Source organism: Myxine glutinosa, chromosome 7, assembly GCF_964187855.1.
Source record: "Myxine glutinosa chromosome 7, kmMyxGlut1.1, whole genome shotgun sequence".
Classification (NCBI taxonomy): Eukaryota; Metazoa; Chordata; class Myxini; order Myxiniformes; family Myxinidae; genus Myxine; species Myxine glutinosa.
Genome location: NC_136267.1, coordinates 132,991,736 through 133,018,126, shown reverse-complemented (window position 1 = coordinate 133,018,126; position 26,391 = coordinate 132,991,736). Strand labels below are relative to the sequence as shown.

Here is a 26,391-nt window from a genome sequence, read left to right as displayed (position 1 = left end):
CAACGCATTCTACCTGCAACGAAGATACCAGGGAACTGGAAAAGTTTCTTGCGGAATGATGAAAACAAGGAGGAGTTGTTCAGATTCTTATCGCATATGGTGGTGGATGGTTTGAAAGGAAAGGAGATCTATGCAACTATTGGTGACAGCGTGCTAACATCGCAACCAGATGCCGACATCAAGAACCTGAGCCCATGTACACAAGAAGAAGCGGATACAAGAGTCCTTTTACATGTCCTGGATGCCGTGAAAAAGGGGAGAAAACGGGTATTGATTCGAACTGTAGATTCTGATATTGTGGTCTTGGCAATAGCACACTACTTTACCTACCAGTCACACGGTGTGGAGGAACTCTGGATTGCCATTGGCACTGGTAAAAGCTACCGCTACCTTGCCATCCATAAAATTGCCACCGGCCTTGGCCGCAGGAAGTCCGAGTCTTTGCCATTATTTCATGCCTTCACTGGCTGCGACACAGTGTCATTTTTTGCCCAAATTGGGAAAAAGAACAACCTGGAAGGCTTGGGAGGCATACCCCAGCATCACGCAGACCTTTCGTGCTCTCGCTTATAGGCCATCTGTGGACGCTATTAATATGGAACTACAGAGCATAGAAAGATATGTTGCCATCCTCTATGACCGGACTACCGAGATAAAGACAGTGAATGACATGCGCCGTCACTTGTTCACGAAGAAGGCAAGAACAATTGATCACATTCCCCCAACAGCAGACGCCTTCGAACAACACTTAAAACGTGCATGTTTTCAGGCTGGACACGTATGGAGTCAGGCACTTGTGCCCTACCCAGAACTTCCATCACCAGCTGATTGGGGCTGGATGAAAACAGGGACTTCTTGGACACATATTTGGACCACAATACCACTGATACAGGAGGCATGTTCAGAGCTTACAAGCTGCCATTGTAAGTTGGCCTGTAAAGGCAACTGTAAATGCTCCAGGGCAAATATGCCCTGCACATCACTGTGTGACTGCGATGGACAGTGCTTGTAGTACTACGCGTCTGTGCGAGAGCCTCCACCTTTCAAGTGCCCACAATATTTTAAGTTAAAACTGCAACTGTGTGTAACTTTGATTAATTAATACCATTCCATTGTTATCAGAGACCAATAAAACAATGTGTATCACTTGGAATTGAAATTTTACCTAAAATACTATGAGATTCAAGGAAAATGGAAACACCATGGTGGCCATCTTGAAATTAAAGATGATGCATGCCAATCTTTATGCAATTGATCCCATTGGATTCAGAGACCATGAAAACATGGGGTAAGACACTGGAACTGTGGTGTTATCGCTCATATTATAGAAGTTATTGAGGGAAATAGGTCACAGAGGGCGGTCATGTTGAAATTCAATATGGCGGCCACCAGTGGTTCTGAATTTTTGGGCGCCCCCCCAGGAAAACAATTGTATCGGTCCATACTACATCTGTGCCAAATTTGGTGCTTTCCTGAAAAAATGAACGATACGCCCTATTTTTCGGTCTTAACTGCCTAAGTATATGGGGTATTGAGTGTAGATTGATGAGGGAAAAAATGAATTTGAACGATTTCATCATAAAGCTGCAACATAACAAAATGTGAAAAAAGTGAAGGGGCCTGAATACTTTCTGATTGCACTGTAAGTTGTCTTGTTAAACGTGCGCCGAGGAGGCGGCGAGTGTACAACGTAGAGCATTATAGATTAGGTTTGTAGTGTAAAACCTCCTGTCAGGAATAACACCAAAGTAATATCGAAAATGCATTGTGCTTTAAAAGGAGACAGCAACAGAACTGATTAGCCAGTGGACCGCAGGTCATGGCAGCGAAATTGGAGAGCCCCATCGAGGGCATAAGACTATTTATCTGGGCTATACCACAGGGTGAGATGGCCAGAAGATGGCACGGCCACACAAGCCAGCAGCCAATGAGCGGGAACCACCACCCAAGAAGGTGGTGCAAAAATTCACGAGGGCCGTGTCGAAGTGGAGCACAGGAGAGTTTAACTTGGGTTTTGAAAAGGGAGCATCTCTCCACACTCGCTCTCTTTGCTTCGTCGACGGAACAGAGTTGCTGGACCTTGAGATGTAGACACCGACTTGCTGCTCCCATCCTGCCATCCTGCTCCTGGGATGCCTCATCCTTTGTCCAGCTTTGTGCCAGCCACAAGTCCTTACCTGCCCCATTGTTTTGTGTGACTCCATTCCTTAATAGTGGCTCCGTTAGGGGGGTTAGGCTTTAGTGTTGTACACTGCTCCTTGCCTATGTCATCTCCAGGCGCTGCATAACGTCATTGCCGGGCACCGAAGGGGGCCTGGCAATGATGCACGCTGAAAGGGAATACTCAGTTTTCACTCCGGTTGTTTGTTGTACACTGCTCCTTTCCTATGCCATCTCCAGTCGTTGTATAAAGTCATTGCTGGGCACCGAAGGGGGCCTGGCAATGATGCACGCTGAAAGGGAATACTCAGTTTTAACTCCAGTTGTTTGTTGTGGACCGCTCATTTCCTATGCCATCTCCAGGCGCTGCATAACGTTATTGCCGGGCACCGAAGGGGGCTCGGCAATGACGCACGCTGAATTGGAGTACTCAGTTTTTACTCCGGTTGTTTGTTGTACACCGCTAATTTCCTATGACATCTCCAGGCGCTGCATAACGTCATTGCCGGGCACCGAAGGGAGCCTGGCAATGATGCACGCTGAAAGGGAGTACTCAGTTTTCACTCCGGTTGTTTGTTGTACACTGCTCCTTTCCTATGCCATCTTCAGTCGTTGCATAAAGTCATTGCTGGGCACCGAAGGGGGCCTGGCAATGATGCACGCTGAAAGGGAATACTCAGTTTTCACTCCGGTTGTTTGTTGTGGACTGCTCCTTTACTATGCCATCTCCAGGCGCTGCATAACGTTATTGCCGGGCACCGAAGGGGGCTCGGCAATGACGCATGCTGAATTGGAGTTCTCAGTTTTCACTCTGGTTGTTTGTTGTACACCGCTCCTTTCCTATGCCATCTCCAGGCACTGCATAACGTTATTGCCAGGCACCGAAGGGGGCTCGGGAGTACTCAGTGCTGAAAGGGAGTACTCAGTTTTCACTCTGGTTGTTTGTTTGTTTGTTTTCTTGGTTGTCTGGGCGATATCTCAGCCATCCTTTGAGTTAGGAAGCTGAAATTTCGGCACAATAGTGAGCAAGTACTTTGTTAAAAAAATATTTTTTTGTTTTTTGAATACCGGTAATCAATTAATTGATGAGTTATTTAATTATTAGCGATTAATTTAGTACTTATTTATTTCCTTTCTCTTCTGGCCATGATCTCAGGCACCTTTTGAGTTGGGAAGATGATATTTGGACATGCCAATGACAAAGTGATTTGGCTGTAAAAGATATTTTTGATTTATTGATAAATCAATTAATCAATTAAATGATTAATTATTTAATTATTCGATTAATGACTAAAAAATTTTTTTTTAAGTTACAGATTCTGATGAAATGGTGGTGGTTTACGTGTTCTATTAGCGAATTGATTAATTATTTCATTTTTTTATGATTATTATTTATTTATTTTCATTATCAATTATTTCTTTATTTTATTTCTCATCTGGGCAATATCTCAGGCACCTTTTGAGCGAGGGAGCTGATATTTGGACATGACAATGACCAAGTGATTTGGCTGTAAAGGGTATTTTTATTTATTGATTAATCAATTTATCGATTAATTATTTATTGATTAATCAATTAATTATTTAACTTTTTTTATGAATGACTTATTTAATTAAATTCTTAAAAGTTACATCTTCGAATGAAGCACTCGTGGTTTAGTTATGCTATTAGCCAATTGATTAAGAAAATATTTTATGACAATCTTTTATTGATTTTAATTATGCAATTAATCAATAAAATATTGTGCACCTCTCCCTACAAATACAGTCTCTATGAGCCGCAGGGCGGTATTGCCAGGTGCCGAAGGCACCCCTGCAATGCCGCGCTGGAGGATATTTAATTATTTGGCATGGGGGCAGTGTACTTTGAATGTATCTGTACGGTACTTGTTTGCTTTCTTGTTTTCTTGTTTGTTTGTCCGGGCGATATCTCAGCCATCCTTTGATCTTGGAAGCTGAAATCTGGCACAATAGTGAACAAATACTTTGTCAAAAACGTTATTTTTTGTTTTTTAATTAATCAATTTTTTGATGAGTAACTTAATTATTTTCGATTAATTAAGTACTTATATATTTCCTTTCTCTTCTGGGCATTATGTCAGGCACCTTTTGAGTTAGGAAGCTGATATTTGGACACGACAATGACCAGGTGATTTGGCTGTAAAGGCTATTTCTGACTTATTGTTTAATCAATTAATCGATTAATTATTTAATTATTCGATTAATCACTTAATTCATTAATTTTTTTAAAGTTACAGATTCGGATGAAATGGTGGTGGTTTATGTATTCTACTAGCCAATTGATTAATTATTTAATTATTTTATGATTATTATTTATTTATTTTCATTATTAATCATTTATTTATTTTATTTCTCATCTGGGCAATATCTCAGGCACCTTTTGAGCTAGGAAGCTAATATTTGGACACGATAGTGACCAAGTGATGTGGCTATAAATGATATTTTTGATTTATTGATTAATCAATTCATCGATTAATTACTTATTGATGAATCAATTAATTATTTAATTTTTTCGATTAATGACTTATTTAATTCATTTTCAAAAAGTTATAGCTTTGAATGACGCACTGGTAGTGTAGGTATGCTATTAGCCAATTGATTAAGAAAAATTTTTATGATCATTCTTTATCGATATTAATTATGTAATTAATCAATCAATTATTGTACACCTCTCCCACCCAATACAGTCTCGATAAGCTGCACGGCGGTATTTCCGGGCGCCGAGGCACCCTGGCAATGCGGCGCTGGAGGGTATTTATTTATTTCGCATGTGGGCGGTGTACTTTGAATGTATCTGTACTTGTTATATTTCCTTTTATTGGACATAAGTGCATGTATCTCCATACTCGTCCTTTGAATGCCTGTCTGTTCCGATTATTTATTTATTAGCATCTCATCTCACCCCTCTGATATAGCTTTAATAAACCATTATATTTGTAAAGAAAACTTTTTCCCGTTTTACTGCCTTCCCATGCGAACACTGCCAGTTTCAGCTACGTTGGGTGAACCTTGGGATATCATAGTAATTTTGAATGCAGTAACAACTTAAACACCGTTTCAGGCCGTGGAATCATTTATAAGACCTCCAGCTCAGAGCGACCGTGTTATCGGACCCCTCTGATGCGACGGTGTTTTGAGAATAAAACGTGCAAAATCAACCTCAGTTCTAACATAAGTTACTGCTGCAGGCGCCAGCGCTAGAATGCCTTGCTTTGTATTTCTAACTGTGGTTATCTGCAAAGTCTACTTTGGGAAAGGTCTTCAATCACAACAGATAGAAAATAGGACATTGAGTTAATATGCGATCTAGTAATGAAAAATGAATATCTAGAGGTCAAGAGTGAAAAAAACTGTTGTAAAGGGTTAAAATTATTATTTCAAAAAGGTTAAAAATTTATTTAATACCATTACAGGAAAGCTGAATTTCTTCTTCAGGAAACAATTTCAATGGCGTGTAATGTCTAAATCTCCGCAGTTTGTAATTGCTGAGCCCCTGTATCCCTTGGGAAAAGGTCGGAGAGTTGGACAGTATATCGGGTTAAAATGGAATTAAATAAATACCTTGACAAGTGTACACGTCATTTTTCCTTTGCTCGGTTGTGTGTTTGAACTTTCCTTAACTTCCCCTTGCTTTCCCTTCCTGCTCCAACTCCTCCACTTTGCTGTACAGTATCCTCTGCAGTCTCCACCATCCTATGTACAACAAACATTCCTGCCCCTCTTCACCACCCTATAAGGAAAACTGTCGAGCTGTTGGATGTATGAGTTTCCTCTTTTTCACTCCCCGTGGTAAAATATTTGGGGTAAATGGAGCCACATGATTTATTTAATAAACAAAATGGTGTTCTTTTGACCACTTGGCAACCTCCACCACACCCACCCACCCCCAAACGTATGTTCCATACATGTGTCCTCCCTCCACGACTCTTTTAATAGTTGTATCTCCTTTACTAGCACCTTCATTTTTTAACTCATTCCTCTTACACTCACCTTTACCCTGTTCTCTTTCCTTTCCATCATCTCTTCCTTTTCACAACTCTATACTCTTAATTTATGCCTCCATTCTTCCTCGACTCCCAAGCACGTGTACGTAATAAATAAATAGATACTCCGAATGGAAAACTAGTGGAGCCTAAATCGAATGAATTGAGTGTAAATACTACTTCGTGTAATGTTAGGAAGTCTGCTCTGCGTCTGAATCCCAGGGCTAGCTCTAGTGCTAGGGATAATGCTCAGGCTAGTGTTAGTGTTAAAAGCTGGTGCTAGTGCTTGCTTGGTATGCTTGGTGCTAGTGCTCGGGATAATGCTAGGGCGAGTGCTAGGGATAATGCTAGGTCTAGTGCTCGGGATAATGCTAGGGCTCGTGCTAGGGATAATGCTGGGGCTCATGCGAGAGATCATTCTCGGGCCAGTGCTCGGGGTAATGCTCGGTGATAGTGCTCGGGATAATGCTAGGGCGAGTGCTAGGGATAATGCTTGGGCTAGTGCTCGGGATAATGCTAGGGCTCGTGCTAGGAATAATGCTAGGGCTCGTGCTAGGGATAATGCTAGGGCTAGTGCTAGGGATAATGCTAGGGCTAGTGCTTGGGATAATGCTTGGGCTAGTGCTCGGGATAATGCTAGGGCTCGTGCTAGGAATAATGCTAGGGCTCGTGCTAGGGATAATGCTAGGGCTAGTGCTTGGGATAATGCTTGGGCTAGTGCTCGGGATAATGCTAGGGCTCGTGCTAGGGATAATGCTAGGGCTCGTGCTAGGGATAATGCTAGGGCTCGTGCTCGGGATAATGCTAGGGCTAGTGCTTGGGATAATGCTAGGGCTAATGCTCGGGATAATGCTAGGGCTAGTGCTTGGGATAATGCTGGGGCTAGTGCTTGGGCTAATGCTAGGGCTAGTTCTTGGGATAATGCCAGGGCTCGTGCTAGGGATAATGCTGGGGCTAGTGCTTGGGATAATGCTTGGGCTAGTGCTCAGGATAATGCTTGGGCTAGTGCTAGGGATAATGCTGGGGCTAGTGCTTGGGATAATGCTGGGGTTAGTGCTCGGGATAATGCTAGACCTAGTGCTCGGGATAATGCTAGGGCTAGTACTAAGGATAATGCTGGGGCTAGTGCTTGGGATAATGCTTGGGCTCGTGCTCTGGATAATGCTAGGGCTAGTGCTAGGGATAATGCTGGGGCTAGTGCTTGGGATAATGCTTGGGCTCGTGCTCTGGATAATGCTAGGGCTAGTACTAAGGATAATGCTGGGGCTAGTGCTTGGGATAATGCTTGGGCTCGTGCTCTGGATAATGCTAGGGCTAGTGCTAGGGATAATGCTGGGGCTAGTGCTTGGGATAATGCTTGGGATAGTTCTTGGAATAATGCTAAGGATAATGCTCGGGCTACTGCTAGGGATAATGCTAGGGCTAGTGCTTGGGATAATGCTAGGGCTAGTGTTAGGGATAATGCTGAGGTTAGTGCTCGGGATAATGCTAGGGTTAGGGCTAGGGCTAGGAGATCGGTGGTTTGAACCCTGGCCGAGTCACCAAAGACTAATAATGGTACAGCGTACTGCTTCCTTGATTGATGCTCATCATTTTAAAAAGGACAAACATCCATACGTTGGCAACCGTTGTGCAGGTTTGAAGATTCTCGACCTCCTCCATCGAACTTCCTTGTAAGTGAACTCAAATTGTTATATTCGCCTTGTTAATTCCTAGACATCAATTCACCTCATTAATTTATCCACGCCGATTCACCCCGTTAATTCATCCGTGTTGATTCACCTTGCTAATTCCTCTGCGTCAGTTCACCTCATTAACCTCCATGTAAATTCCACCTTGTTAATTCCTTCATGTCGATTCACCTCGTTAATTCATCAATGTCGATTCACTTCCTTGTTGACTTGGCTTTGACTTCTTCAAAATTGTCATATTTTAAAATTTCCATCACTTGTTTGTTTTTGTCGTTTTGAGTCCTGTCTCAACTTGCAATCCTTGAAAATTAATTCATGATTATCTTACTATAATTCACCAAATGTCTGTCTGTTCCCAGGTACCGCAAAAAACGGCTGAACTGTTCACAACGAAATTTTGGGTGGGTAATCCTGGGACCCCCTGGAGTAAAATTTCTCCCTTTTTTTTTCCAATTTTCCAATTTCCAATTTTCCAGTTTTTCCAAACACGATGGAATAATATTTACCGATATGAACAGTGATGTGGCTTTTATTGAAATTCTACAAATACTGTTTAGATTTTGATGATTTGCGTGTGATATGATTTAACGGATGTTTATATAAATCGTTTAAAATAAAATAAAAGCCTTCAATTTCTGATATTTTGCCTTTTCATTTGGGACTTTCATGTCATGTAATAAATACCCTAATACTGTGGCAGAATACGCTAGCTCACATCAAGGTTCTGAATTCCACCACTTCATGACCTCTGACCCCGGTTTTTATGAAGGAAATATGACTGATCGATCGGCGGCCTCTCTGTCCTACCACCTCCTTTTTTGGTCTTGCACCCTCTGCCCTCTTTTGGCTCAGTCCTTCCCAGGTATGTATATGTATATATATATATATATATATATATATATATATATATATATATATATATATATATATATATATATATATATATATATATATATATATATATATGTACACAGAGCTATATATATACAGACTTGGCATTTAATATGGATTATTTTTTTGTGGGGGTGAACTTACTTTTCAAGATGACTTAGAACCAAAAGTTCATTGGAATTATGTTGAAATTATTCTAGATTTTGTTGATGTGACCTTTAAAAGAAACAAAAACCAAATTTGACATTTCGAAACAAATAAATTGATCCTTGAAAGTGATGTAAACTGATATCGAACTCAATTCACGGACAGTACTGTGTTAAACTTCTGTACGTTTTCCAGAAGTATCTCTTTATTTTGCACATTAGCCAAAAAATTTTTTAACAAAAACAAAAGTTAAATTACGACTGGGATTACGGACAGTAAAATTACAGTTCAGTACTTCGTGTAACCCCCACGAGCATTCAGGAGAGCACGTACACGTTGAGGCATGCTGTTCACGAGATTTGCCAAGGTATGGACAGGAATCGCTTGCCATGCATTTACAATAGCCTGCTGCAATTCATGCACAGAGGCAGGCTGCTGGTCCAAGTGGTCGATTTGACACGTTAATTCTGCCCACAAGTTCTCTATCGGATTCATATCCGGGGACATGGCAGGCCACTCCATATGCTCTACACCACGGTCAGCAAGAAAGTGTTGGATCATGTGAGCACGATGAGGCCGTGCATTGTCATCTTGGAAGGCAATGTTTCCTCGAAAGGCTGCACGAGCAAATGGAAGCAATGTTTCTTCCAGAATGGCCCTGTACTTGAACTGGTTCAGGTTTCCATTCAGAACAACCAGGTCAGTTTTGCCCCCTGCATGAAAAGCAGCCCAAACGGTCACCCCACCACCTCCAGCGTGGACTCTTGGCACTATACAATCTTTGTTGTAGGCTTCATGCACTGGTCTGCGCACTCGGACGCGGCCATCTTGACGATAGACCAGAAATCTAGACTCGTCGTTGAAGATCACGTGATTCCAGTGTCCTGGCTGCCATTGACGGTGCTCTCTGGCCCACTGCAATCGGCGCTGGTGGTGTTGTCTGGTCAGGCGTGGCTTTCTCAGGGGACGTCTGGCACGATAGCCTGCTTGAACCAGTCGTTGGTTGACTAGCCTTGTGGATACAGGCACATTTGTCAGTTGCTGCCACTCAGCCCTAAGCCGATTAGCTGACTTGGTACGGCCATTGCGGACTAACCGGTGCAGCTGGCGATCATCCCTCCTTGTGGTTCTGCGGGGACGTCCTGGCCTCGGTATTGGAGTAGGGACACCCCTCTGAGCATTTCGTTTCAGGATCTTTGACACCTGACCTTGAGTGATGCCATACTGCCGAGCAATAGCACGCTGTTTCATGCCGTAATTTCGTAAAGCCACCACTCCATGACAAACAGCATTGTCGAGTTGACGGACCATCTCCAGAGGCAGCGGCAATAACTTTTGGAGACGTGCAGCAGTTGTTTTCCACTAATACAGAACGCAACAACCCTTGTATACCCGACTGTGAAGCCAATCATCAAATGCACCTGTCCGTACATTTTGCCACGCCACCTGTGATATAATCCTGTTGTTGACTTCTTGCTGCGACAGACAATCAGTGACATGGTTCTTTTAACAAATAAATCACCAAAGTGTAAAATAAACTCACCAGATTGATATACTGAGTCAAGAAAGTAAACCCAAGTCAAGAAAAAAAAAATTCCATATTAAATGCCAAGTCTGTATATATATATATATATATATATATATATATATATATATATATATATATATATATATATATATATATATATATATATATATATATATATGCAGGGCACACATGGTCTGCCAATTGCCAGCAATCCTCCTCTTGTTAAACTCCCAATATCCGGGATCACCACCTCATTTGGTGTGGGTCCCATTGTCCTCTCTCATTTCGTGGGCCCCATTGTCTTTTCCCACGTGATGGATCGAACTAGATTCTCCCTTGAGAGAGTTTTGAAATTCATCCGCCATATTAGTTGAGCAGACCGTGGTTCAAAGAGTTCTCAGAACGACATTGTACTGTATCTCCTCATAATAGACAAATAAATGTAATTGTTTATTTAATTTTCTGTACGTAACTATATTTTAATAATCTGTTCCGCCCATAATAATTGCACCTCTGGCTGTAAGAAATTCTCACACTTCGTGGAAATGAAGTGAAACACTTCGCCGTTCAGAGGGGGCGGAGTGATGTTGGCAGCTCTTGGCAGGAAAGAGGAAGAAGAAGCCTTATATATATATAGCGCGAGGGAGAGAGCGCGCAAGACGCTTCGCGTGAAGCCACAGGTGAGGTGTTGATGTTGAGCTTTTGAGTCGTGATAACTTAAATCAGAGATACCATTACCGGTCAGTTTACCTCAGTACTAACCTCTTTACGCTACCCGAGAGTGGTTTATGCCGTGAACTCGTCGGGTCGTGATAAATAAACATCCTCCACGGCTCCACCACCACACGGGGATTCTGGTTGTTCGCGCTTTGGCGAACACGGTTTATAAATGATATAAATCGATGTCCGTCCTTTCAGGTTTCATCTTTTTCAATATTCGGTTTTAATCTGTTGCACAATGGTGTGCGACGAAAAACGAAAGGGGCGCCGCATCGCGGAGCACGCCGTGCTTTCAGACCGAAAGACCTCACGGGTGGTCCGGTCTTGCGATGACGGAGCGTGTTTTAACCGGAACCCCTTTTTTGTGACGTCCCTTGGTTTGAAAGTCACAGACCATGGTTTCCTTCCCCTTTTGTGAGGTTTACCGTGACGCAGAGTGATAATCACACCATACTAGTGACGTCGACACCTTTGGAGGCTCTGCGGATTATCACCTGGGTATATAGTTGTCTGCACCTGAAGCCTGCCCACACCTGTCCAACCAATTATAACAATTAGGTGATAAACTATAATTATAAGGTAATGTTATGTTGTTCTGCACTGTTTCGCCTCAATGTGGTTTGAATGAAAGAAACGACATGAGAGATTACGACTTTGCCTTGTGGTTTCAAATGTGTTCCTCGTGTAATGGTGGAGCTGATGGAGCTGATGGAGCTGGGTGGGCGTGATGGGCCGAGTGGCCTTCTGGGTGTAATGGCTTTGCGCACCTAATCGGGCACGGCAGATTTCGCTGATAAAGTGCATTACATTATATTCGTGTACACACCGAGACCGGCTTAAGCTGCCCATCTGGCTCGACTGGACTGAATTACATATTTGTACCAGAACAACACACAAAACCCGACAGCAAGCCTAATAAGGATATACAGTGCTCAAAGAAAGTCTACACCCCCTTTTCAAATATTTCACCATTTGTTGCCTTATAGCCTGGAATTAAATTGCATTAAATCAGACTTTTTCCACCTTTATTTACATATCGTAACCCACAACTTCCAAGTGAAAAACAATTTCTACAAATTAAAAAAAATTAATTAAAAACACAAAAGTTGAATATTTTAGTTGGATAAGTCTCCACCCCACTTATAATAGCAATTGTAGATTATCTCAGGTCTAACCAATCACCTTCAAAATCACACACCAAGTTAATTGGCCTCCACCTGTGTCAAATTGTAGTGATTCTGATTATTTCAGAATAAAATCAGCTTTTCCTGTAGGTTTCCTCCGCTGGGTAATGCATTTCACAGCAAAGACTCAACCATGAGCACCAATAAGCTTCAAAAGACCTCCGGGATTAAAGTTGTGGAAAGGCACAGATCAGGGGATGGATATAGAAATATTTCAAAGGCCTTGAATATCCCTTGGAGCACAATCAAGACAATCATTAAGACATGGAAGGTGTATGGTACGACCAAGACCCTGCCTACATCAGGCCGTCCATCCAAACTGGATGACTAAACGAGGAGCAGACTGATCAGAGAGGCCATCAAGAGGCCAATGGCAACTTTGAAAGAGCTACAGGCCTTTATGGCAAAGACTGGTCACTGTGTGCATGTGACAACAATATCCCAAGCACTCCACAAATCAGACCTGTATGGTAGGGTGGCAATAAGGAAACCATCACTCAAAAAGCCCACCTTGAGCCCTATTTGAGGTATGCATAAAAACACTCCAGGGATTCTGAAGCCATGTGGCAAAAAGTTTTGTGGTGTGACGAGCCTTTTTAGCCGAAATGCAAAACATTACGTTTGGCACAAACTTAATCACCCAAAGAACACCATCCGTAATATGAAGCATGGTGGTGGCAGCATCATGTTATGGGGATGTTTCTTATCAGTAGGGACTGGGGCACTTGTCAGGATAGAGGGAAAATAGATGGGACAAAATACAGAAAAATCCTAAAGGAAAACCTACTGCCCTCTGAAAGAAAGCAGAAATTGGGACGGAAGTTCACCTTTCAGCATGACAATGATCCGAAGCACACAGCCAAAGCTACACTCGAGTGACTAAGGAACAAAAAGATAAATGTCCTTGAGTGGCCCAGTCAGAGCCCTGACCTAAATCCAATCGGAAATCTGTGGTATGACTTGAAGATTGCTGTCCATCAACTCTCCCCATACAACTTGACTGAGCTTGAACAGTTCTGTACAGAAGAATTGGCAAATATCACCCAATCAAGGTGTGAAAAGTTTGTAGAGACCTATCCCAACAGACTCACAGCTCTAATTGCTGTTAAAGTTGTTTCCACCAAGTATTAACTCTTGGGATGGACACTTATCCAACAAATATATCCTAGTTTTGTGTTTTTAATTATTTTTGTGAAATTTGTAGGATCTGTTTTTTGCTTGGAAGTTGTGGGTTACGATGTGTAAATAAAGGTGGAAAAAGTCTGGTTAATGCAAATTAATTCCAGGCTACAAGGCAAGAAGAGGTGAAAAATTTGAAAGGGGGTGTAGACTTTCTATAGGCACTGTATGATTGCATGAGATTGATCCGATTGGTATTTGTGTCATGACCCCAAGGTTAACCTGAAATATTTATTGTGTGGTCCAGTCAACCAACCACACACAAGGCAGCTGGAATATTAACCACAACTCAAGTAAATCACTTTAGGTCGTTCAGTTTGTGAGCCTCGTGTTGGAAATTTAATAAAACAACCTCTGTGCCCCCCACCAGCGACATCCGCAATAAAACAACCTCTGTGCCCCCCACCAGCGACATCCGCAATAAAACAACCTCTGTGCCCCCCACCAGCGACATCCGCAATGAGACCGCCGGGGGTGAGCAATTCCAGTCGATGACCGAGTCCGAGTGCAGATCACCAAACGCACATTGTTCATGTGGGAATGAATGGAAAGAAGCGTTTTTAACCTAGTTTTCGAAACCCGGTGACCCGGAAAAACAGGAGCACATTGCAACGTGTGACGTGCAAGTCCTGCCGCAAACAGCTGAAACGTAACCCAAGACAAAAGGAAAGAAGGCTGCCCTCGGGGACTTCTGGCACGACTGCTAAGCAACGTGGGTGCCAGGTGAAAATAAGCGGCTCACGTGTCGTTTGAATTGCGAGTGTGCGGGTTGGGAAGGTGAATCACTCGATGGACCAACGGTAAACATCTTCACCTCGCAGAGTTCACGTGACCTGTTCTGGTTGTTAGTCAACATACCAAACATTGATAAACAATACAGTACAGCAGAGCTATTTATACTATTCACATCGGTGCATATTTTTTCATTATCAATCGATTATGTTGTTAGCACAAAGATAGCTTCGTTTTGTACCTCTAATTTGCTTGGGGCTGGCAGGATAGCCTAGGCCCTGGAGGTACTGAACATAGTACGCACACTCGCCTCGAAGCTCTCTCGCCTGGGTTCGAATCTCGACACAGCTATAAAATGTCACCCTGATGTTTCAGTTGTTGCAGCACTGGTTGTTGGTAGATGTTAAAGATCCCTCCATTTATTTCATGAAGAGGAAGCGAGTTATCAACGAGGTGGGTAGTGAGTCTACCAGTAGCTACTGGAGACTTCTGGAGTGGCAGAATGATAGCAGGATAGCAATGATAGTGGGATAGCAGAATGTGATCATCCCATCTGTGGAAAGACAGGCCGAAGAGCACAGGCAGAAGAAAAAAGAGCAGCAGAGCAGGATTTGATGCCATCTGCACCCACAATTGCTTAAAAATTCATAAAACCATTAAAAACTAATTTATTGAAACATAAATTTCCAAAACTCAAAAATGCTGCAGAACAGATGCAGCTGAGTCTTTTCATCTGGTGAAGCAGGTTCACTCCCTCTGGTCGTCGCCTGAACTTCTTCACTGAATTTAGTCGGAGCAAAGAAAATCCTCAGATATGGTGTACCTTTCAGCACCACATCTTGTCTTTGCCGTCAGAGTTCGGCTTCTTTTAGTTTGTGCCAGCCTCCTTTCTTGGACATTCTGCTCGATCAATCATCAATGCACAAAATCAGGAAAAAAAATGGCTTCAAATATTTGAGGGCCGAAAAAATATGAGGGCCTTTGGCTATATCCTCATTAGCCTATGGGTTAATCCTATGGGAAAATAAATCAGATTAGCCTTTTTTTCCTTTTTTTGTATTCAAAAGCAAGGATGATGAAACAGCGAGTTGAAAAAAAGGTAAAAAGACAAGTTGCGACTGTGCTGCCACAGTTGGATACAACAAGCAAGCTAATGAGCTAAAATCAAAAGAGGAGTGAGGGGAGGATAACGCAGTAACCTGCACACGAGGCAGGGTTCCTGGGGAGAAGACAAAATTCCAGGTTGGGATTGGGGGAGGGGGAGGAGGGTTGACATGAGATGGTGGTGCACAACTTGTTTTAAGCCCTGGATGGAAGAATGCATTTGAATCATCTATGAAGAAAATTTCCAAAAATAGTAGAAAGAAGAAACCAGAGAGGCTGAAAGCCTGGATTTGGGGGAGTTGAACCAGTTTGGGGTTACTGGAAGAACACGCACGTCTCGGGCTGTTGAGAGCAGAGGCAGTTAGACCAGAGTGGCAGAAAAATATGTACAGGCGACTGACTTGTCTGCAACGATAAAGCAACAGGTCTCATACTTTGGTCTTATTGTGGGAGATGTAGGAGGCTGCCCTGTTGAGAAAGCAAGCTTTCTGTCTTTTTGCCTTGTGGTTTGCAAGACGATCTTCTCTGGCTTGCCTAAGGATGGAAACATTTTTTATGAGCTTGATGGAGTGACCTAAAGTTGCCCTCATTCGGTTTAGCCTTCCACGTTGAGAAAGCGATCGCGAATGCCTCACCACAGGATTCAATCAATGTACCAGGACCAAGAGGATGGATCGGATAGTTGCAGACTGTCCCTGCCAGCAGCCCAGTTGTTTTTTGAGGGAAGATTGCAGTCCCTGCCAGTTGGCCTGTGCAGATAGCCATATTCTGCAGTGTTAAGGTTGATCCCTCACAATTGTCACAGAAAAATCTGTTGGGTTGTTTACAGATTTCGGCAGACCCACAGAGTTGCAGAGTCTGCAATGCCATAGCTGGTTTCTACAGAACTGACACCCATCCATCTGGAATGGTGGAAGTTGAAATTGCCACAGATGAGGAACAGACAGTTGGGATGGATGATTAATAATTGATTCATGTTCGAGGAAATATATGTATATAGTAATTGTCATTCGGATGATGTTCATATAAATCACGTTTCAACTACCACCATGTTTCAACAATAGAGACGTTTGAAATAATGTTCATATAATTTCATGTTTTGTATCCAGTCATGTTCAATACTAGAGTTTGATGCATTGCGTGTCAGCTCTTGCTTTGGATGAGATCCACTGAGAAATTCAGCCATTCAATCCCTGGGACTTGTAAATACCGACAAAAACCTTTTCTGCTCAAAATTCCATTCCAGCTGAACATTTATGAATAACTGTTTATTTTGTTTTTATAATTTTATATTTGGACAGTGAATCTTTTATCTATCTATCTATCTATCTATCTATATAGATAGATAGATAGATAGAAGTGATTTCATTCTGTAGTGAAATCACATATATATATATATATTGTTGCGGATCTCAGCGCCGGCCTTTTCCCCTTACCAAGGGGGGATTAGTCCCCTTGTCTTTGACTGACCGACGGGACCCGAGGCCTATGACGTCCTTTCCGTGCAGCATTAAATAGGGTTGTAGGACCAGATTTGCTATTACCTAAGTACTAACGCTACCCTGAAACGAGGAGACAAGCCTCGCCCGAATCACGGGTGTCGGTGGATACGCCGAGAGGTAGCGAACCCGTGACCCGAGCTGTTATCAAGGACTAGATCCCGATCCGAGCGGTTCTTAATCGTGCCACGCTTACCCAAAGGAGGAAATCACTGAAATGGTCGAATTTGGAAGAAAAGGAATTAACACGATTTATTTACACTTTGTACAATACTCAGAAGAAGAAAACACAGTGCAGCCTTAAGCACAGTCTTACTTATTCCCTGGACAAACGGGCCCGTTCACTCTCAGACACACACACACGGGGTTTGCAGTTGACCAGGTCAGCACGTCCAGGAATGGCGTCCAGGCAGCTCGCTCTCCGGTCCCCAACTCGCACCGCGAAGCAGATGAAACAGACGGCAGGAGCTCTCCACGTGTCGTTTTCGCGCACTGGGTTATTACAGGGCGAACGGTAGGGCTGGCTTTGGCGGTTACACTTGCGGCTGCGTACGTAATAAGCGAACAGTTCAATATGCACTCACAATGCGCTCTTCAATTCCCCGAAACTGTTGTGTGCACGCCGGTCCTCTGAGTTCTCCTCATATGAGGGCTCCGGATCAGTTCTCTCCAACACAGTTCTCTCTCAACTCGAGCGCCTGCCTCTCCCTTCTCATAACTCCATATGCATGCGAGTCCTTTCAAGGGCTTTGTGCACTCGCTTATATAGCCTTGCCCAGCGAACCTTCCAGCACTTGCTAGATGCGCCCTTACCACGCCCTATCGCGCCATGCCCACAGAGCCCTGGTTGGCTGTTGCTCTTACCGTCACTGCCTCTGACGTGCTGCTTGTCGCGGCCACACCTCGACCCTCGCGCTCCTCCCTCTTCTTAGGCCTACCTCGTGGTACCCAAATCGTTTCGAGCAAAACCAAGGGCAGTGAACGCTGCTGGTAGCCAAAGCGTAACAAACTTGAGGGATGCCAAATGGGGCGCGGGATCGAGTTTGCCCATGATGTAATTGGAGGGTGGCCGCAAAATGAAAAGGACCTAAGCTCATTTCTTTACACAACGCAGATGTCACTAGGGAAATGGCCTACTCTTACACATACTATGACATAACTAATACTCTACGTGGGCCTACATGTTGCTTGTGGACTAACTATGGGGGGCAATCCTTTAACCTTTAATGATGTTATATGTACAATCTCAAAACCTCAACAATATGTTTGTGAACCGTGGTGTCTGTCCCTACATTTGTTTGTCTCCCATTTATTGTGGCCGCTTCCTGTGCTACAATTGAAAAGCTGTTGATTGTTTATTTTGCATTTTAATTTCCCTTTTCTTGATGTAACATCGTCAGTCACTTCATTGTTCCTTCTGGTAATCTTTAAAATCAACATGAATGTCTGGATTAAAGTCTTTTTAGAAAAGATCTTTGTGGAGTAACACACAATTTAAAATTATATCGTGCCCTCTTTAGAGACAAATCCAACCTCCGCCACCTGATATTGCACCATGACACCGCAGTGAGCGGTCAAAGTAACTCAGAGCTTTGGCTCTGAGTGAAACAAAGAGTGCAACACAATTAACCTTTTTAAAGTACATGCAATAATTTAAATTGATAGATTAACTTGAACTTTTCCCTTCACTGGGGACAGAAAGTTTTGCTTGCTTTGCCCGTCACTGGGGACGGTACCTTTGCTAGTGCATGGATAAAGAGAAATCACAAGCGTGTTCGTAACAATAGGATGTTATATATAGGTTTCCTTGCTTCTCCATTGCTTCCGATAAATGTGTTGGGTGTAGCCCAAAGAGTTTTGTTACCATCATTTAAATCTTCCAAGCATGTCAGTGACATACGTCAGTGGAAATTCCTCTCTGAAAGCTGACAAACCCGTACCATCATTGTTAAAACATTTATCGTATAATCTTGCGTTCGAGCCTCTGTGATTACAAATCACAAAGTATTTCATTAATTAACCCTAAAAACTCTGGATTTGTTTGAAGGAAATGCAAAATGTTTGAATCGCGAGAACTTATATATATACACTACATGACCAAAAGTATGTGGGCACCCGAACATCACAAATCTCATTCCAAAATCATGGGTATTAGTATGGAGTGGGCCCCCCCTTTGCTGCTATAACAGCCTCCACTCTTCTGGGAAGGCTTTTTTTTTCTTTGTATACAAGATCGAGGCTCGTGAAAGAGCGAACATTAATCACACAAAAAGGCAACCGACACATAAAACACAAAATAAGGGAGCGGAACACAAGATGGGGAGAGAGGGGGAAGGACACAAACACAACATTTGAGAGCAAGGACATCGAGAGAAATGTGGGAGGGGGAGGGCTTGGGGGGAGGTGGGAGAGGTATAAAACACATCAACACTGCAAGGACTTCCAGGAAAGAAGTTGGAATTTCAAAAAAAGTGTATCTGGGGTGAATTAGCGGGGGTAGAAAAGATCAAGGTTTTGGATGGGGGAAGATAAGAGATGGTGGTGAACGGCTGTTTTAAAGACCTGGAGGGAGGAGTGGGATTGAATGGAGTGGGGGAGTTTGTTCCAGAGGTGGGAGAAAAGGGAAATGAAAGAGTGAAGGTGAGCAGAGAGCCTAGACTTTGGCAGTTTAACCATAAGAGGTTTGCTGGCAGATCTTGTGCGACCTGTAGGAATATTAGGGGGACAAAGCACAGAGAGAGCTGGGGGAGCAAGGCCAGAGAGGAGTCGGTAGAAGACAGAAAGACCACCAACCTGCCTGCGGTGAGTGAGTGAAAGGCCCTCGGAGTTAGCTTCATCGCAGGAGATGAAGTGATATATGAACATGCTGTGAACATGCTAGATGTTGGAACATGCTGCGGGACTTTGCTTCCATTCAGTCACAAGAGCATTCGTGAGGTCGGGCACTGATGTTGGGTGATTAGGCCTGGCTCACATTCGGTGTTCCAATTGATCCCAAAGGTTTTCGATGGGGTTGAGGTCAGGGCTCTGTGGAGGCCAGTCAAGTTCTTCCACAACGATCTCGACAAACCATTTCTGTATGGACCTCGCTTTGTGCACGGGGGCATTGTCATGCTGAAACAGGAAAGGGCCTACCCCAAACTGTTGCCACAAGGTTGGAAGCACACAATTGTCGAGAATGTCATTGTATGCTGTAGCATTAATATTTCCCTTCACTGGAACTAAGAGGCCAAGCCCGAACCATGAAAAACAGCCCCAGACCATTATACCTCCTCCACAAAACTTTACAGTTGGCACTATGCATTCGGGCAGGCAGCGTTTTCCTGGCATCCACCAAACCCAGATTAGTACGTTGGCTGCCAGATGGTGAAGCGTGATTCATCACTCCAGGGAATGCGTTTCCACTGCTCCAGAGTCCAATGGCGGTGAGCTTTACACCACTCCAGCCAACGCCTGGCATTGCGCATGGTGATCTTAGGCTTGTGTGCGGCTGCTCAGCCATGGAAACCCATTTCATGAAGCTCCCGACAAACAGTTGTTGTGCTGACTTTGCTTCCAGAGGAAGTTTGGAACTCGGTAGTTAGTGTTGCAACCGAGGACAGATGATTTTTACGCGCTTCAGCACTCGGCGGTCCCGTTTTGTGGGCGTGTGTGGCCGACAACTTCGTGGCTGAACGGTTGTTGCTCCTAGACGTTTTCACTTCACAATAACAGCACTTACAGTTGACCGGGGCAGCTGTCGCAGGGCAGAAATTTGACGAACTGACTGGTTGGAAAGGTGGCATCCTATGACAGTGCCACGTTGAAAGTCTCCGAGCTCTTCAGTATGGCCCATTTTACTGCCAATGTTTGTCGATGGAGATTGCATGGCTGTGTGCTTGATTATACAGTGCATTCAGAAAGTATTCAGACCCCTTCACTTTTTTCACATTTTGTTATGTTGCAGCCTTATGGTGAAATCGTTTAAATTCATTTTTCCCCTCATCAATCTACACTCAATACCCCATAATGACAAAGAGAAAACAGGATTTTAGAAAGTTTTGCAAATTTAGTAAAAAGAAAAAACTGAAATATCACATTGACATAAGTATTCATACCCTTTGCTATGACACTTGAAATTTAGCTCAGGTGCCTCCCATTTCTCTTGATCATCTTTGAGATGTTTCTACACCTTGATTGTAGTCCACCTGTGGTAAATTCAATTGATTGGACATGATTTGGAAAGGCACACACCTGTCTATATAAGGTCTCACAGCTGACAATGCATATCAGAGCAAAAACCAAGCCATGAGGTCGAAGGAACTGACTGCAGAGCTCAGAGACAGGATTGTATCGAGGCACAGATCTGGTGAAGCCTACGAAAAAAATCTCTGCTGCATTGAAGGTTCCCAAGAGCACAGTGGCCTCCATAATTCTTAAATGGAAGAAGTTTGGAACAACCAGGACTCTTCCTAGAGCTGGCCACCCTGCCAAACTGAGCAATCAGGGGAGAAGGGCCTTGGTAATAGAGGTGACCAAGAACCCGATGGTCCCTCTGGCTGAGCTCCAGAGATCCTGTGTGGAGATGGGAGAAACTTCCAGAAGGACAACCATCACTGCAACACTCCACCGATCTGGGCTTTATGGCAGAGTGACCAGACGGAAGCCTCTCCTCAGTGAAAGATACATGAAAGCCCGCTTGGAGTTTGCAAAAAAGCACCGAAAGGACTCTCAGACTATGAGAAACAAGACTCTGTGAATAAGGGTTTTTGCTTTTTGCTTGAGGGTTTTGGTTATTTGAGCACATTTCCACCAGTTTATGTTCGTTTGTATTAAAAAATTGTTACCTCCGCCACCAAAGGTGGATGGAGGTTATGTTTTCACCCCTGTCTGTTTGACTGTGAACAAGATATCTCAAAAAGTTGGGGATGGTTTCGGACGAAATTTGGCAGAGATGTAGTGTATGTGACAAGGACGAACTGATTAGATTTTGGTGAAGATCCCTATTCGGATCCGGCTAGTATAATTTTTTAAGTGATTTTTCACCATTGGGAGATAGGGCCAAAACCGTCATATAGCAGGATATCTCAAAATGTTATCGACGGATTTGGACGACACTTGGTGGACAGGTTGTGTGTGTGACAAGGAAGAATAAATTCGATTTTGGTGAAGATCTGAGTATGGATTCGGATACGAGATTTATTGAATTCTGAAGTGATTCTTCACCATTGGGAGATGGGACCAAAAACGATATATAACATGATATTTTTTTAAAGTTGTGGACGAGTTATGACTAAACCTTGTGGATGAGTTGGTGACAAGAACAAGCCGATTAGATTTTGGTTCAGATCCGAATCCAGATCCAGCCCATCAGTGGGACACAAACATAAACTGTTCAGTCTGGCGGAGGTACACGCTCTACCGAGTGCCGTTCTAGTTAATATACTGTTTGTGATGTTTTGACATCAATATAACAAGCGAGTATGGCTGATATTTGTAAACACTGTCGAGAACCCTGAAGAAAGTACGTGATGCTGTGGTCTTTTGGGAATTTCTGCTTTAAGAACCTGCAACTTTGATTACACGTTTAAAATTAGCCAAACTAGATGTACGGGCATTCTCCAGGCTGATCTAGGTCACCTCGACACCTGAATCACTGAGTGATTAACAATGGTTTTTGGTTCAAATGCAGCTCCACTGGAATGAATGTCACATCATGCTAATTAAAATTTAAATTGAGTTTACATGTTCAGTGTTCTCATCTGAGCCAATGGTTCATGATGCTTGGAACTCAGCCTCAAATCCCGTGCCCTCCCCATATTCGTCCATTGTATTCTAACGTCATTGTAATTCACATTAATGTATACCAATGTAACTGCAGCATTAATCAAATTTAAATGTTCCACTATTGGCGTTCCATCAATGCAAATATAAATAAATAGCATGCACTCTTAATATTTACAACTGCTGCTCTTCTATATCATAAAACAGCACCTGTTTATTCAAGGTGAAGACGCTGCTGTTGTACACCGCACCTTTCCTATGCCATCTCCAGGCATTGCAAATCGTCATTGCCGGGCACCGAAGGGGACTCGGCAGTGACGCACGCTGAAAGGGAGTACTCAGTTTTCACTCTGTTTGTTTGTTTTCTTGTTGGACACCGCACCTTTCCTATGCCATCTCAAGGCATTGCAAATCGTCATTGTTGGGCACCGAAGGGGGCTCGGCAGTGACGCACGCTGAAAGGGAGTACTCAGTTTTCACTCTGGTTGTTTGTTTGTTTTCTTGTTTTCTTGCTTGCTGTACACCGCACCTTTCCTATGCCATCTCCAGGCATTGCAAATCGTCATTGCCGGGCACCGAAGGGGGCTCGGCAGTGACGCACGCTGAAAGGGAGTACTCAGTTTTCACTCTGGTTGTTTGTTTGTTTTCTTGTTTTCTTGCTTGCTGTACACCGCACCTTTCCTATGCCATCTCCAGGCATTGCAAATCGTCATTGCCGGGCACCGAAGGGGGCTCGGCAGTGACGCACGCTGAAAGGGAGTACTCAGTTTTCACTCTCGTTGTTTGTTTGTTGTACACCGCACCTTTCCTATGCCATCTCCAGGCATTGCAAAACGTCATTGCCGGGCACCGAAGGGGGCTCCGCAGTGACGCACGCTGAAAGGGAGTACTCAGTTTTCACTCTGTTTGTTTTCTTGCTTTCTTGTTTTCTTGTTTGTTTGTCCGGGCGATATCTCAGCCATCCTTTGAACTAGGAAGCTGAAATTTCGGCACAATAGTGAGCAAGTCCTTTGTCAAAAACTGTATTTTTTGTTTTTTGATTAATCAATTAATTGAGGAGTTATTTAATTATTAGCGATTAATTAAGTACTTATTTAATTAATCAAATTTCCTTTCTCTTCTGACCATTAACTCATATATCAGGCACCTTTTGAGTTAGGAAGCTGATATTTGGACATGCCAATGACCCGGTGATTTGGCTGCAAAGGCTATTTTTGATTTATTAATTAATCAATTAATCAATTAATCGATTAATTATTTGATTAATGCCAAAACAATTTTTTTTTTTTAAAGTTACAGATTCTGATGAAATGGTGGTGGTTTATGTGTTCTCTGACTGAATTGATTAATAATTTAAATTTTTTATGAGCATTATTTATTTATTTTCATTATTAATCATTTATTTATCTTCTTTCTCATTTGGCCAATATCTCAGGCACCTTTTGAGCTCAGAAGCTAATATTTGGACATGAGTGACCAAGTGATGTGGCTATCAAGGAAATTTTTGATTTATTGATTAATCGATTAATCAATGAATCGATTAATTATTTAATTATTTGATTAATTACTAAAAAAAAAAATTTAAATTCCAGTTATAGATTATGATGAAATGGTAGTGGTTTATGTGTTCTGTGACCGAATTGATTGATAATTTAATTTTTTAATGATTATTATTTATTTATTTTCATTATTAATCATTTATTTATTTTCTTTCTCATTTGGCCAATATCTCAGGCACCTTTTGAGCTGGGAAGCTAATATTTGGACATGACAGTGACCAAGTGATGTGGCTATCAAGGATATGTTTGATTTATTGATTAATCATTTAATCGATTCATTATTTATTGATTAATCGATGAATTACTTATTGATTAATCAATTAATTATTTAATTTTTTATTAATGACTTATTTGATTAAATTTCTATAAGATACATCTTCGGATGAAGCACGAGTGGTTTTGTTATGGTATTAGCCAATTGATTAAGAAAATATTTTGTGATAATCTTTTGTACACCGCTCCTTTCCTATGCCACCTCCAGGCATTGCAAATCGTCATTGCCGGGCACCGAAGGGGGCTCGGCAGTGACGCACGCTGAAAGAGAGTACTCAGTTTTCACTCTGGTTTCTTGTTTGTTTTCTTGGTTGTCCGGACGATATCTCAGCCATCCTTTGAGCTAGGAAGCTGAAATTTCGGCACAGTAGTGAGCAAGTCCTTTGTCAAAAACGGTATTTTTTGTTTTTTGAATAATCAATTAATTGAGGAGTTATTTAATTATTAGCGTTTAATTAAGTACTTATTTAATTAATTAAATTTCATTTATCTTCTGACCATTATTAACTCAGGCACCTTTTGAGTTAGGAAGCTGATATTTGGACATGCCAATGACCAGGTGATTTGGCTGCAAAGGATATTTTTGATTTATTAATTAATCAATTAATCGATTAATTATTTAATTATTCGATTAATGACAAAAAAATTTTTTTTTTTTAAGTTACAGATTCTGATGAAATAGTGGTAGTTTATGTGTTCTCTGACCAAATTGATTAATAATTTAATTTTTTTATGATTATTATTTATTTATTTTCATTATTAATCATTTATTTATTTTCTTTCTCATTTGGCCAATATCTCAGGCACCTTTTGAGCTGGGAAGCTAATATTTGGACATGAGTGACCAAGTGATGTGGCTATCAAGGATATTTTTGATTTATTGATTAATCATTTCATCTATTAAGTATTTATTGATTAATCGATTAATTATTTATTGAGTAATCAATTAATTATTTAATTTTTTATAAATGACTTATTTAATTAAATTTCTAAAAGATACATCTTCGGATGAAGCACTACTGGTTTAGTTATGCGATTAGCCAATTGATTATGAAAATATTTTGTGATAATCTTTTATTGATTTTAATTATACAATTAATCAATCAATTAGTGTACACCTCTCCCTCCCAATGCAGCCTCAATGAGCTGCACTGCGGTATTGCCGGGCGCCAGAGGCGCCCCGGCAATGCCGCGCTGCAGCATATTTAATTATTTGGCATGGGGCGGTGTACTTTGAATGTATGTGTACTTGTTATTGATTTTAATTATACAATTAATCAATCAATTAGTGTACACCTCTCCCTTCCAATGCAGCCTCTATGAGCTGCACTGCGGTATTGCCGTGCGCCGGAGGCACCCCGGCAATGCCGCGCTGTAGGATATTTAATTATTTGGCATAGGGGCGGTGTACTTTGAATGTATCTGTACTTGTTTGTTTTCTTTCTTGTTTGTTTGTTTGTTTGTCCGGGCGATATCTCAGCCATCCTTTGAGCTAGGAAGCTAAAATTTCAACCCAACAGTGAGCAAGTCCTTTGTCAAAAACGGTATTTTTTGTTTTTTGAATAATCAATTAATTGAGGAGTTATTTTATTATTAGCGATTAATTAAGTACTTATTTAATTAATCAAATTTCCTTTCTCTTCTGACCATTAACTCAGGCACCTTTTGAGTTAGGAAGCTGACATTTGGACATGCCAATAACCCGGTGATTTGGCTGCAAAGGCTATTTTTGATTTATTAATTAATCAATTAATCGATTAATTATTGAATTATTCGATTAATGACTAAAAAAATTTTTTTTTTAAGTTGCAGATTCTGATGAAATGGTGGTGGTTTATGTGTTCTATGGCCGAATTGATTAATAATTTAATTTTTTTATGATTATTATTTATTCATTCATTCATTCATTCCTTCATCATTCATTCTTTCTCATTTGGCCAATATCTCAGGCACCTTTTGA

General features: G+C 42.0%; 2 protein-coding genes across 3 annotated transcripts in view; one reads left to right on the top strand and one right to left on the bottom strand.

Annotated features, from left to right (window-relative positions):
- The window catches only part of LOC144893007 (uncharacterized), an 812,187-nt gene that overhangs the window by 620,138 nt on the left and 165,658 nt on the right, over positions 1–26,391 (bottom strand). The window lies entirely within an intron of this gene.
- The window catches only part of LOC137431666 (uncharacterized), a 46,542-nt gene continuing 31,155 nt past the window's right edge, over positions 11,005–26,391 (top strand). Inside the window, exon 1 of one of the 2 annotated variants that reach the window (XM_068123249.2) lies at positions 11,005–11,098. The gene's annotated coding sequence lies outside the window, so the exon portion shown is untranslated. The remainder of the gene's footprint in view (positions 11,099–26,391) is intronic. The other variant, XM_078782312.1, reaches the window with a different exon arrangement.